We start from the raw sequence: 12,884 nt of genomic DNA, 5'->3' as shown, positions 1-12,884 counted from the left end.
TGAATAAAGAGTTCACGAACAGTAGGTGTTTTACTGACCTACTCCTGACTCTGGCTCCTGACAGCTGTCAGACAGTGTCAATAATACTGAACTAGATGAGCTCCTGGCCTTAATTAGCATACAACTTCTTCTGAGAGATTCTCCACATCAGGAACATGGAAACTCCAACAGAGGAGGGGGTTGCATATGCAATTCTTAAAATCCTTCCAAGGGAAAAAAGTTTTAAAATAAGAATTAAAGACAAAGAAGTAGCAGATCATACAGCTATGGCCAGAGGGGTATGTGCATGTATGGGAGGGGGCGAGCATCAACCCCATCTGGCCACTTAACGGCATTTCCCACTAAAGAAGGCCTGTGCAGTCACAATGAATTTACCAACTACAGATGTCCTCAACTGGCAGGCAAAGAAAGAAAGAAAGGATTGCCCCCTCTCCTGGTGGTGCTTAGTGCTGCAGGCAGCTCTCTCAGGCATGCCTGAACTCAGCAGGGTTGCTCTCCCTTCATATTGGTTGACGTGAAGCAATCCTGCTTAGCCCTGGGTCCCTGCTTTGTGCTCCTGAAAACCAATTGGTCTTCAGGTGCTTTGGAAGCTTCACAAAATAACTTTGGCCAATTCCCAGCCTTTTGGTCAAGACCTGCCCTTAGCTTCATGACATCAAGTGTAGGGTGGGTGGCCATGCTTTGCCCAAAGTGGCCTCTATCAATGAATTGTCACATGTTACATTGGTCACATTACGTTGGTCATGGGTCATTTGCCATATAACCTTTTCTCTCCATTTTCTAATAATCATTACCATACATTTGACACTTGCCTATGAAACATTAGGTATTTCTGTATATTGCCATAAATGTGGGGTGGGTTGGGGTGGTGTGATTCATAGTTTTAGAGAAAGCACTTATCTACAAGGCTACAGATAAATTTTTGAGGCTGAAAAACTGTTACCTGTGTTGCAGCTTTTAAAACACAGTTAACAAGAAAGCATTTAAACTACTAGTGACATACTTCTTGATTATTTTTCTAGGGAAGATCAAGGTACCTAACAAATAGGTAAAGGTAAAGGGACCCCTGACCGTTAGGTCCAGTCGTGGCCGACTCTGGGGTTGCGGCACTCATCTCGCTTTACTGGCCGAGGGAGCCGGCGTACAGCTTCCTGGTCATGTGGCCAGCATGACTAAGCCGCTTCTGGCAAACCAGAGCAGCGCACGGAAACGCCGTTTACCTTCCCGCCGGAGCGGTATCTATTTATCTACTTGCACTTTGACCTGCTTTCGAACTGCTAGGTTGGCAGGAGCAGGGTCCGAGCAACGGGAGCTCACTCCGTCACGGGGATTCAAACCATCAACCTTCAGATAGGCAAGTCCTAGGTTCTGAGGTTTAACCCAAAGCGCCACCCGTGTCCCTACCTAACAAATAGTTTAATGCTAACTGGAGTTAAATAATATTAGCTAAAACATGAAACATTATGTAAAGAAGCTTACAAAAGTTACATTGGTCACTACAGAATGACCCTGTTGTCAAAGGAATTAATTTAAACATATCCATAGCAGCTACATCAGTTTCTTGAGAAAAGTGAAAATACATGGCTGAAAGTAAAATGTACTTTTGGAAAGCAGAGGTGTAAGCTGTGATGGCATTCTAAACTGTTTCCTGTATTGCTGCTGTGGCATTGCTCCCCCCCCCCCCCGCCATGCAGAATGTGAAGTTGTTCTCTCTAAAGCTAGCAATGGCCATAGTCTAATAATGTACCTCCAGGAGTGCTTTCTTCTCATCTGAATCCTCCTACCCTTTGCAAAAAGGTCCCTGTGAGACCCATCTTATTGTATTTTTCTCAGCAGTTGCACCTCAGCTAGGGAAATCCTTCCCTCAAAAAAGGTTCATCTAAGCCTTACCTTTTCACATACTTAAGTGAAAACTATTTTGCTTAGGTGGGCACATGTACACAAGGGTAAGCGTAGGCCAGCAGATTTTTATAGCAATGTTTTTACTGAATTTCTTTGTAGATGGATCTGCCTCTTGGTGGAATTTGAGTCTTAAAGCAAAGCTACTTCCTTAATATATTCTAGTATTTTTGTTTTGGATTTCAGGCAAAAATGCCATTTGTGTTTGGCTCAAAAGGATGATCCTTCTATATCTTTGGTGGGGGCATTGTTCTTTCATCTCTGAATGGGTTGTGGTCTCTACAAGCAAATAGTTCTTGGGTTTGGATACCATGCAATATAATCACTGGGGGAAACAGACTGAAAGTTAGGTGTGTTTAAATTACACTGAAATCAAGACCTTGAAATATGTGGCGACATCCCACGTATGCGTAGTCAGATCAAAGTCCTTCTGTGTTCACTGGGATGCTTCCAAGTGTGTGTTAGACTGCAGCTTTAGTTCCACTGATGTTGTTGGGACTTAAGCATGTTATGCACATCTACTCAGAAGTAAGTCCTACTGAATTCAGTGTGGCTTATTCCCATGTAAGCATGCATTAAGACTGTAGTCAAGGCGGGGCAGATGAATACAAGAATTGAATTTAAGGGTGTGGGAGAAAAATGAGGTGGCTAGATGCAAAAATAGGTCAGGTATTAACTATAATGGTTGTGTACAATAGGGAACCTATGGAATGTGTAGTAGGAGCGCCAACTCCCTGGGGCCATGAATGCCCTAGCCCCCACATTTTAAATGGGCGCCAGGACACCCACAAAGTGCAGAAGCATGAGTGCACTACCTGCCCAAGTGATGTCAGCATGCCCCTGAGCATGCACACACATCCTGGTGATGGCTTGCGGCCCCAGGTAGTTGCAGTCGCGGACGCAAGCCGGCGCTGCTGCGGTGTAGCTTGTTGTACAAGCTGCACCTGATGAAATGATCTCTTCTATCCTTTTTTGTTATTGGCCATCTGAGTGAGGTAATGATGGGATATGCAACACAATCCTATGTAAGTGTACTTGGAAGAAAACTCTACTGACTTCATTGGGTCAGTAAGTGTACACACAACTGGAGTCTATACTCAGTTTCCTGGGCAAGTTACTCATAGAATAGAGTCTCATAGAATACTAGAATTGAAGAGTTGGAAGGAACCCTGAGGGCCACCTAGTTCAACTCCCCGCAATGCAGGAATTTCAACTAAAGCATCCATGACAGATGTCCCTCCAATCTCTGCTTTAAAACCTCCAAGGAAGGAGAGTCCACCACCTTCTGAGGGAGTCCGTTCCACTGTCAAACAGCTGTTACTGTCAGAAAGTTCTTCCTGATGTTTAATCAGAATCCCCTTTCTTGTTACTTGAAGCCATTGGTTCAGGTCCTACTCTCAGTAGCAGGAGAAGACAAGCTTGCTCCATCTTCCATGTGACAGCTCTTAAGGCATTTGAAGATGGCTATCACATCTCTTCACACTCTCCTCTTTTCCTGGCTAAACATATCAAACACCTTCAACCATTCCTCATAAGGCTTCGTTTCCAGACCCTTGGTCATCTTGGTTGCCCTCCTTTGCACACATTCCATCTTGTCAACATCCTTTTTAAAATGTAGTGCCCAGAACTGGACAGTATTCCAGGTGTGGTCTGACCAAGGTATGGTACTTCCCTTGATCTGGTCACTATGCTTCTGTTGATGCAGCCTACAATTGCCTCCTGGGAAATTGTTTTATGAACGGTTTTGTTGTAAGAGCAAATGCCATTAACTTCACCTGATGTAACCCCTGGCTCTGCCTAGTTAGCTGCCATGCACTCCACCCTTTCTGGCCAAATGAGCACCATCCACCACCACCAAGAATCAATAGCTTTTGCAACACACACAGCAGCAGCTGGCTGCCACGAGGACTACTGAGCTAAGGTCATAAATGCTGTTTTCATGAATATATGACTATGTCACACTTCTAGCCTTGTAAAAAAAAAAAGTTGAGATTAAAGCTAGTCATTGGATGAAGCTATACTGGCTGCTGATTTACACCAGCTGAGGATTTCTAATTTTATTTCTGCTTGACACTTCAAAATTAGATTCCTTCTTTAAAAAAAAGAAAAGAAAAAGAAAGGCATGCTGCGTCAATGTGTAGGCTGCAAGTGGAACAAGAGGGTTTGCTTCCCTACAGGCTGAAAATGGAAACTATCATTAGTAATAATGTTCTGATTTCTAAGATTCTCTGAAGAAAAAACTTGCATTCGGGAAAGGAAATCAGGCTGAGGTTTATCCTAGTTGCACACTACTGACATAACACTGTTCCTTTTCTCCCCCTTCACATTTCTCTACATCAGAAACACATCTTCCCAAATATTCCATACATGGAATTTTTCTGTTGGCTGCTTTGTCATATGGCTTGCAATAGATACTGAGTGACAGGAAGGGAAAACAGGGCTTTTTCTGTTGGCCCTGCCTTATCACTTCATGTTCAACGGAAGTGTGAAAGGAGTTGCCCACAAATAAGCTCCTCCACATATTCAGGATTTCTAGTTATATAATTAGGACACTACAATCTACCGTTATACGTGCATAAAAGGCCCTTTCACACTTTTGCTGGTGGTACATTTCTACTCCCCCTCCCTCCACATATTCAGCATATGAATGGAAGGAACATGGGAAAAGGGCTTAGGCTAAACAAGAATGGACTCAGTCCTTACCTTGCTGGCAGTAAGAGGTCATCAGCCATGGCCATCCACAGAGTACAGTTACAAGCTTTTTCATGCAGGACAGTTGAAGCTGTCCTCCACAGGAAGTATGTCAGGCATGGAACTATTATCTCTCTTTAGAGACTTGATCATCATGTTAGATGATCTCTTTGTACCACTCAGTTTACATTGTGGTTCAGCCAAGTGTGAAATCTTCTTGTTATAGCTGCTACTTAGGTCCAGTCTGACCAATAAGCTACCCTGCCTATGACAGCATTTCAAAGGGATCACAGAACTGCAGCAAGGTAGAAATATTTCCATCCCTCAGCATGGCCTTCTTGCATATACTTTGGCTGCTGAGTAGCAATGCAAAGAGGAAGGTGCTATGTACTATGGTACATGAGAATGTCTACACTATATATACTGATACAAATTATTCCCTCACATAATGGTGGGAGTTGTAGCATACTCTCCAAAATTTCTCCAATGAAAATAGGGCTGTCCTATTCCATAACACCTTCCCACCTAGCAGTTCGAAAGCATGCCAAGTGCAAGTAGATAAATAGGTACCGCTTCGGCGGGAAGGTAAACGGCGTTTCCATGCGCTGTTCTGGTTCGCCAGAAGCGGCTTAGTCATGCTGACCACATGACTCAGAAGCTGTACGCCGGCTCCCTCAGCCAATAAAGCGAGATGAGCGCCGCAACCCCAGAGTCGTCCGCGACTGGACCTAATGGTCAGGGGTCCCTTTACCTTTATTCCATAACAACAACAACAACATTTTTTATTATTTATACCCAGCCCATCTGACTCAGTTGCCCCAGCCACTTTGGGTGGCTTTCAACGTATATAAAAACATAATAAAACATTTTAAAAACTTCCCTATACAGGGCTGCCTTCAAATGTCTTCTAAAGGTTGTACTTACCTCCTTGACTCAGGGGTTGCATAACTCCACACCCGGCAACATTTCTCCAGTGAAAATAGGGACGTCCTAAGGAAAAGTGGGACATTCCGGGGTCAAATCAGAAACTGGGGCAGCTTCTGTAAATCCAGGGCTGTCCTGGAAAATAGGGACACTTGGAGAGTCTGTTGTAGTTTATCAGAGATTTCTAGGCCCCATCACAGAACTACAGTTCCTAGGCTTCCCTGGGGGCAAGAGAACAACCATTATCCTAGTTTAATGGCTCATCCACACTTACCTTTTGCCCCACACATACTAGGCAAAGGTCTGTACTTTCCTAGCCCATGTCTGAGCACTCTCCCCCTTCTTTTGCTTTCTTCAAGAAAAACCCACTCTTTCGTGCTGAATTGGAACAAATAGCAATTCAGGTTTTCTGCAGAATTGTTTTCAGCAGTAAAGAGTGGGTTTTTTTCAGAGAAAGTGTTGGGGCAAAAATAAAAAAGAAGTGCTCGGACAGAGAGCTTTAAAGTGTGAACCTGTGCCTAGAAAAGCAGCACAAAAGGAAGTGTGGATGAGCCCTAAGTATGGAGATATGCCCTGTACAAAGACCTGTCATTTCAGTGCTGAAGTTGTGCCCTGAAAACACATTACATAAATGTAGGAAAGACTCATTCCACATGGCATTAAAATTAAGCTGTTTCTTGAACAGAACAGAGCAGCTGGTAAGCAGTGCATCAACAACACTGTGCAGCCGTTTAGGGCACATGGGGACAGGTAGGAAGGAGAACCAAAGCTAATTGAAATTTCAGGGAAAAACAGAGAAGCAGGAAGTTATATGCTTCTGGGGACGCCTCTCAAAATGTCCTTGTGATCTGATCAGCTTATTTACCCTGTGTTACTGAAAATGAGTAAATAAAAGCCTACCACATATACAAAAAGGCAATTAAAATCTGCATTCATTTCAGCATTTTATTCTAAGAAGCAGGATTTTAGATCTAGTTCTAAGAAAAAATCTGACAAGAGAGAGTTAAGGAGTGTATGTACGCATTTAGAAATCTGAATACTGATTCAGATAAATAGGAGGCTTTTCACATAAAATCCAAAATGTGGGTTTTAATCTGCATTGTTTTTGGTCTGGTTTCATTGTTATAAACAGCAGACTTTTTTTTTATTAACAATGAATGTCTTTTCTTATTTTAATTAAGAAAAAGAGTCATAAATTAAATATCCACCAAATTACCACCTATCCTAATATATTGTAATGTTTGCCAGATAGCCCAAGGCACAGCAGTTAATCAACTCAAAATCTTACATTGGTCACCACAGAATTCTGTAGCACTTGCATTTTCTTTTTTTTAAAAAAAACACTAAACAATACATTTCATAGCACTTTGTCAAGAACCAGTTTCCCTGTTGCTTATTCTTCTCTACAGCCTCGAGAGACTAAAAGAGAGAATCAAACTGTTTCAGAGCTGTGAAATTAATCAGAAGCCACAAAACCAGTCCAGAGGCCCAGAAGCAGATGCCCTACCTGAGATTTCCTTTTAATCCATTCTCTGAAACCTAGCTAAATTTCAGATTGCCGCAATCTCTTTTAAATTAGATATTTATTTGCTGGAGAGAAAACACACACAGAGGATGGAGGCTCTCTCCCTTTTTCTCTGCACAACTGCTCCAACTGGAATGTCTGTGTCTCTTTTTTCAAGGGGAACTTTTGTGACAGAGGCAGTGTTTGTCTTATGTGGCAGTTCTTTTCTCTGCTTCCATTTAGACATTTGTTACGGGAGCACAGCAAAATGACAGCTAATGAATGAGAAATGAATAAGGAGCCACATTATTGCCAGCAGTGAATGTCTGTTCTGTGCTCGTGTGAGTGAAATGGGGGTGTTTCCTCAGCTTGGATTTGAATTCCACATGAAAGTATGAACTCTACTAAATCCTCCTCACACACTGCTCTCTATGCAATTGTTATATGAGTCTTCAGTCCCTTTGTTATGCAGCTGCACAGCAGTATACATGCACTGGTCTTGTGTAAGGACTGGAGTTCCACTGGAGTCCTGCCTTAACAAACACATTTTAGCAAACAAAGCTTGGGGTCTGTTTCAGTCGAAAATGCACTCTGTGTCTTTTTAACAACTTTTCCGTTTTGTTCAGGAGTGCACACATCAGCTCTCCAATATGATTTCTCACTTCTTCTTTTTCAATGCCTTTACAAATGTTTGAATATATAGTTCCCATTGTAAATTCAAGCCACATTTCCAGAAAACACATTCCTAGTAATGAAGGACATGATTGGCAAGGTATCTAGGATGCCTCCAGGCTGTTACTATTTTGTAGGAGGGACTTGAGGTTTGCACAACTAAGGTAGATTAAAGTGCTCTCTTGCCCTAGTAGAACAGATGTACTTTACAAAAATCCTGGACTTTTTGTGGTTAGGAAAGTGATTGTGAAATATACTGAAAAGATGTGGGGTGAGCAAATGATTAACAGGGAGAAATATAAACACCCTGTAAGCAAACAAAGATGAGTGCAGGATGAATGCTCATTGTTGTATAACTGCCCTGTAAACAAATCAGAATGAATGCTCAGTAAAGACTGAACATAGTCGAGCTTCCATGTAAGCTTTGTGCAAGCAAGGCAGGATAAACCAAGAATAAACAAGGCATCTGAGGATATCTTACTATGCTTCCTCCCTTTTCTGCAAAAGCAAACATGGTTAGTGATATGGGGGATAGTGATGAGGGGTGAGCATCAGGACTCGCACTGGTGGGCACTTCCTATATCTTAGCAGGAAGCTCAGGTATATAGGGTCCACCAGATCATTTCAACAGTGTCCATTGAAACTATCAAAATATTCTAGAAGATTAGTGGGGAAGGACTTTGCAGAACCCAGTCTGACTTCTCTTAACAAAGATTTTCTTCTGTATTTTTAATAATTCTAGATTTTATTATGCATGGCCACCGATTTACTTGGGACACAACTTGGACTAAGGAGTTTGTCCTCTGGTATGGAGGTTGGTTTTTAGTGACAAGTTGTATATTTTTATTAGAAGATAAAGAATGCTGCATTTGAGTTCTTAAAAGATTCTTGCAAAGAAGGCATAACTTACTAAAATTGACAGCTAACTCTACAGCTCTGTCTTTTCATCCCTTCTGTTTGACTTGTTTCTTCCAACATCATCCATACAAATATCCTGATTGGGGGAATATGGATATTCAGGGCCATCCTACCCATGAGGCAAGGTGAGGCAAGTGCCTCAGGTGGCAGGATCCACAGGGACAGCAGATCCAGCCTTCAAGGAATACAGTGCTCCTTGGAGGCCAGATCTGTCTTCTCTTTGGCATGCCCCCATGCCAACACTACAGTAGCTTCTTGGCAAATAGGAGGTACAGCCGGTCTCCTCCCACCCTTGCTCCTGATGTAGATCTTTACTCACCCATTTTTTCCTGGCAGAGAAGACACCATTTTGTCATTTACAGTGGTACCTCGGGTTACAGACGCTTCAGGTTACAGACTCTGCTAACCCAGAAATAGTACCTTTGGTTAAGAACTTTGCTTCAGGATGAGAACAGAAATTGCACAGCAGCGGCGCAGGAGGCCCCATTAGCTAAAGTGGTGCTTCAGGTTAAGAACAGTTTCAGGTTAAGAACAGACCTCCAGAATGAATTAAGTTCTTAACCCGAGGTACCACTGTACTTCAGGTGCCAAAATGTCCTGGGCCAGCCCCGCTGCTACTCTTTAGGAAATTGCCTTCACATGTACAAGAACACGAGTTTTTAAAAGTGATATATATTGTCCATAACTGTTTCAACAATAGCTGGTGGAAGGGAATCATTTCCTATTGCATTAGTAAGAGTTTTAGCTACTGAATCATATATCAGCAAATATGTCCCATGGCACATATAGATGTGCTGGTGTCTCAATAGATGTGTCTTACCTCCTTTAGGCCACATTGTCTAGACAATTTTTCATTTGCTATAAGACTACCAAGGACTACAATCGGAGCTGGCATGTGCATAAACATATTTTAGTTAATTATTTAATACATTTTTGTAACCATTCCAGTAGCATTTTTTTTAAAAAACTTGTAGCTATTGTGTGCACATTTTCTGAAGAGGACAGTGAACGACACTTTCCACTGCACATTTAGTGCCCAATAAAATGCCCTCCAAAAGTCCACATATCCCAAAGAAATAGAATGGGCATCTACCACTAAATTTCCCACATTATCTAGAGCAGTAGTTCCCAATTGGTGGGACCAATTGGTGGCACCATTCACAAAAACTACAATAGAGATATCAACATTTTCAAAAGGTGGGTGGGGGGGCTTTTGAAAAACAGGAGGTCTGCAATACTTAGCTAATTGGGAACCACTGATCTAGAACAATCCCAAAGAGTAAGTGTTGCTCTGCTTGGGTTTTATAGCTGGTCTGACAAACAAAATATGTTTTCTTCAGGAAAAGTGTGGTGAAGTCTAGGAAGCTGTTTTTCTTCCCAGCAAACGATCACAGCAATGCTCAGGGGTAGAGGTCCTCATATGAGACAGACAACAGCAACCCAAGCCAGCAAAAAATTCAGTTCATGGCAAATATATTATAGTCACTGCTACTGCTCTTACCAGTATGGGTAGTAGCTTCTTCACTCAGGATTCTACCCATAGGAACTGTGCTTCTGACACACTTTGTGCATGTCAGTATAACATAATCACTTCAGAAATCACCCAGAAAACAGGGCTGGGACGGTCACCCCAAGAATTTCCTCCCTCTAGTCCCAACTAGTTTTCGTTTGCAGAGTTATCACAAAATACCAGCTACCAGTGAAAGAAGGCCTACCTTTATTGTCTTCATCATTATTTATTAAATTTGTATACTGCCCTTCACCTGAGGGTCACAGGGTGGTTCACAACATAAAAATACAAAATGAGAACACAAAACATATAATAAAACTAACCCCCAAAAAACCCAATAACTTCGCCCCCCCCAAAAAAATTTATTATTATATTTATCGTGGACTGAGACAGATCCAGATGCTCAGCCTCACTCTCCCTGGCTTCATATATCATTTGTATCTCCTTGTACGTAGTACTGCCTACTAAGAGCAGTTCCTTCCATTTTCTGAACCACTTGAAAATGCTAGATGATGAGCATCTTTCTGGCTATACTAATTGAATGCTCTTGATTCCAGTTCTACCAATTCTGTCTTTTCATCACTGGATGACTACTACACTTGGGTACTTTCTATTTTTGGAAAGCTAACAACAGATCCATATTCAATGTTCTTTCAAGATGGTTACTACATGAATTAGAGCAGATTAATAGTGTTTATCTATGAAGAGCAGGTTGTGTAGGTGGATGCTGTCAAGCAGAAGTGAGTCAGCCTGTTTATGACTGAGGATCACAAAGGGAAAGTATCAAAACAAGATGGGTTGCAGTTAATGCATTTAAGCATGAAGGTCGCAAAGTTAATGTGACCTTCTTGTATTTTCGAAAAGCCAAATACATTTTAATTGTAACACAAAAAGATACTTATTTCAGAAATTACGGTTACATAATTAGATGGACGCAATAAATAACAGCGAGCAATAAGCAATCATGAATGTTGATGGAAGTACATTAATAACAAGAAGAAGCACACATTGGAAATATGAACAGAGAACATCTGGGCTGACCATTAATAAAGAATAGTCCTATGCTTTGGAAAAGTTTCTCTGGCAAATAACTACTAACTTTTTACAGTTCAAATATAGCAGCTAATGCTGCCAACTGATTCACAAAACATTTTTTACCACGTGTTTAGCTCCCGTTGCCAACACTTATGTGACAAGGAAACTGCATGCTGGACATTTTCATAAAGCCATCCTCTATGTGTCAAAAAGAAGAAGAAAAAGTTTTATAATGGTGAGGAACATGGTTGTATGATTCCATCCTGCAAAGTGTTATTTTCTCTAAATCTCATGCAAATGCCAGGTGAAAGTTTTGTTTTGTTTTACATGTGAACTCATTGCTGCCATGATACACTGTGAGATATGTAAAGGAAAAATGTGATGATGAGTTTTATTCCCCTGAGGCTGAGTAATATAGGACACAACATGCTCCATACATCTGCATTCACTAGAATGGCACAGCAGAAACAAACCTCACTGGACAATCTGGGAAACCACAACCAATGCTAGCAAGCATGTAGCCCATGGGAGGTTCTCCTCATAGGTGTAGCTGAGAGGGGCAGGAGGGCAGCTGCCTCCCCCCCCCAAATCAAGTAAATAAATAAAAATACTTAACTAACTGACCAAATGTTTCCGCGGGTAATTTGGTTTTGCCCCCTGTAACATAAAGCCCCCCCCAAAAATAAATCCTGGTCACACCCATAGTTCTCCTTGCTCGTTTTTGTGCTGTTACGTTGAATACCAACAAGGAAGTTAGTACCAATAAATAAATTTTCTAGATAAATAAATATAAACTCCAACTTCTTTCAGCTTTTGTAAAATTATTATTCCTTATCTAATGGCCTGCTTTGGTGACTTTAAGTTGCTTCCATCTACCGTAAGTCTACAGGCAGTAGCTCCGGCATAATAAATTAAACATGAATACTGGTTTCTTCCTCTCCTTTGCTAGCTGCTATTTTGCTCCCAGAGAACCACCATTCAGTTCAGAACACTTACGGAATTAGCTTGCTAAGCATCTAACTTTTCCTCTGTTGGTTCTTCTCTCTCTTCCGCTTTGAGAAAGTGCCACTTTTGCCAACATGATGTGCCATGGCTGAAGTCTGTGCATTTAAAGCCAATAAATCAGCAAATGTGAGATAGTGATTCCAAGTCACATTTCATACACACATGGTGATTTTTGTAAATAACACTAAGTGCATACATGTGCAAAAGATACTCTGTTCAGATGTGAGTAGTAACACGAGGAAGCTTCTTCCATTAATTTAGATGCTCCATATACCCCATTAAAAATAAATTAATGGAAACACTCCTTTCAAGCTGTGCATTACCTCCCACCTAGGAAACAGAGGCACAATAATCCACAGTTAAGCATTTTTCAGTCCCACTGATTTCAATGGAAGTCTGTGGGCTTCTACTGAAATCAATGGGACATTCAAATGCTTAATTTTGATCTGATTTTTACATTTTAGAGACTGTATGTTAAATAAAATCAAATAGTCACTACTGTAAGCAAAAGGTTAAAACTCATCATAGTATATTTTCAGCTGGTGGACCAGGAACTCTAACAGCAGAGTATCTATGACTGGATGATATGCCCAAATATTTATTTTTTGCTATTTGGATTTTTGGTACAGTAAAAAACAACAACAACTAGGCACATAAGTATGCAAGGCTTTTGAAGAAACTCAGACATGGTCATTCAAAACTTTCCTACAGCTTCCTACAGCTACT

At 41.3% G+C, this 12,884-nt stretch overlaps 1 protein-coding gene and 1 long non-coding RNA gene across 6 annotated transcripts in view; one reads left to right on the top strand and one right to left on the bottom strand.

The window, feature by feature from the left end:
• The window catches only part of LOC310754106 (uncharacterized protein), a gene marked incomplete at its 5' end in the record, with an annotated part of 138,910 nt that overhangs the window by 47,774 nt on the left and 78,252 nt on the right, over positions 1 to 12,884 (bottom strand). The window contains one exon of one of the 4 annotated variants that reach the window (XR_014543619.1): positions 4,603 to 4,786. The exons of 2 other annotated variants lie outside the window; for them this stretch is intronic. Of the gene's footprint in view, positions 1 to 49; positions 132 to 4,602; positions 4,787 to 12,884 lie in introns of those variants that run through there. One more of the 4 variants, XR_014543620.1, reaches the window with a different exon arrangement.
• The window catches only part of LOC310754126, a 48,290-nt gene that overhangs the window by 22,879 nt on the left and 12,527 nt on the right, over positions 1 to 12,884 (top strand). The window lies entirely within an intron of this gene.

This window comes from Podarcis filfolensis, assembly GCF_964270895.1.
Source record: "Podarcis filfolensis genome assembly, chromosome: Z".
Taxonomy (NCBI): Eukaryota; Metazoa; Chordata; class Lepidosauria; order Squamata; family Lacertidae; genus Podarcis; species Podarcis filfolensis.
Note: the sequence above shows the minus strand (reverse complement) of the source record. Positions and strands in the feature narration are given on the sequence as shown.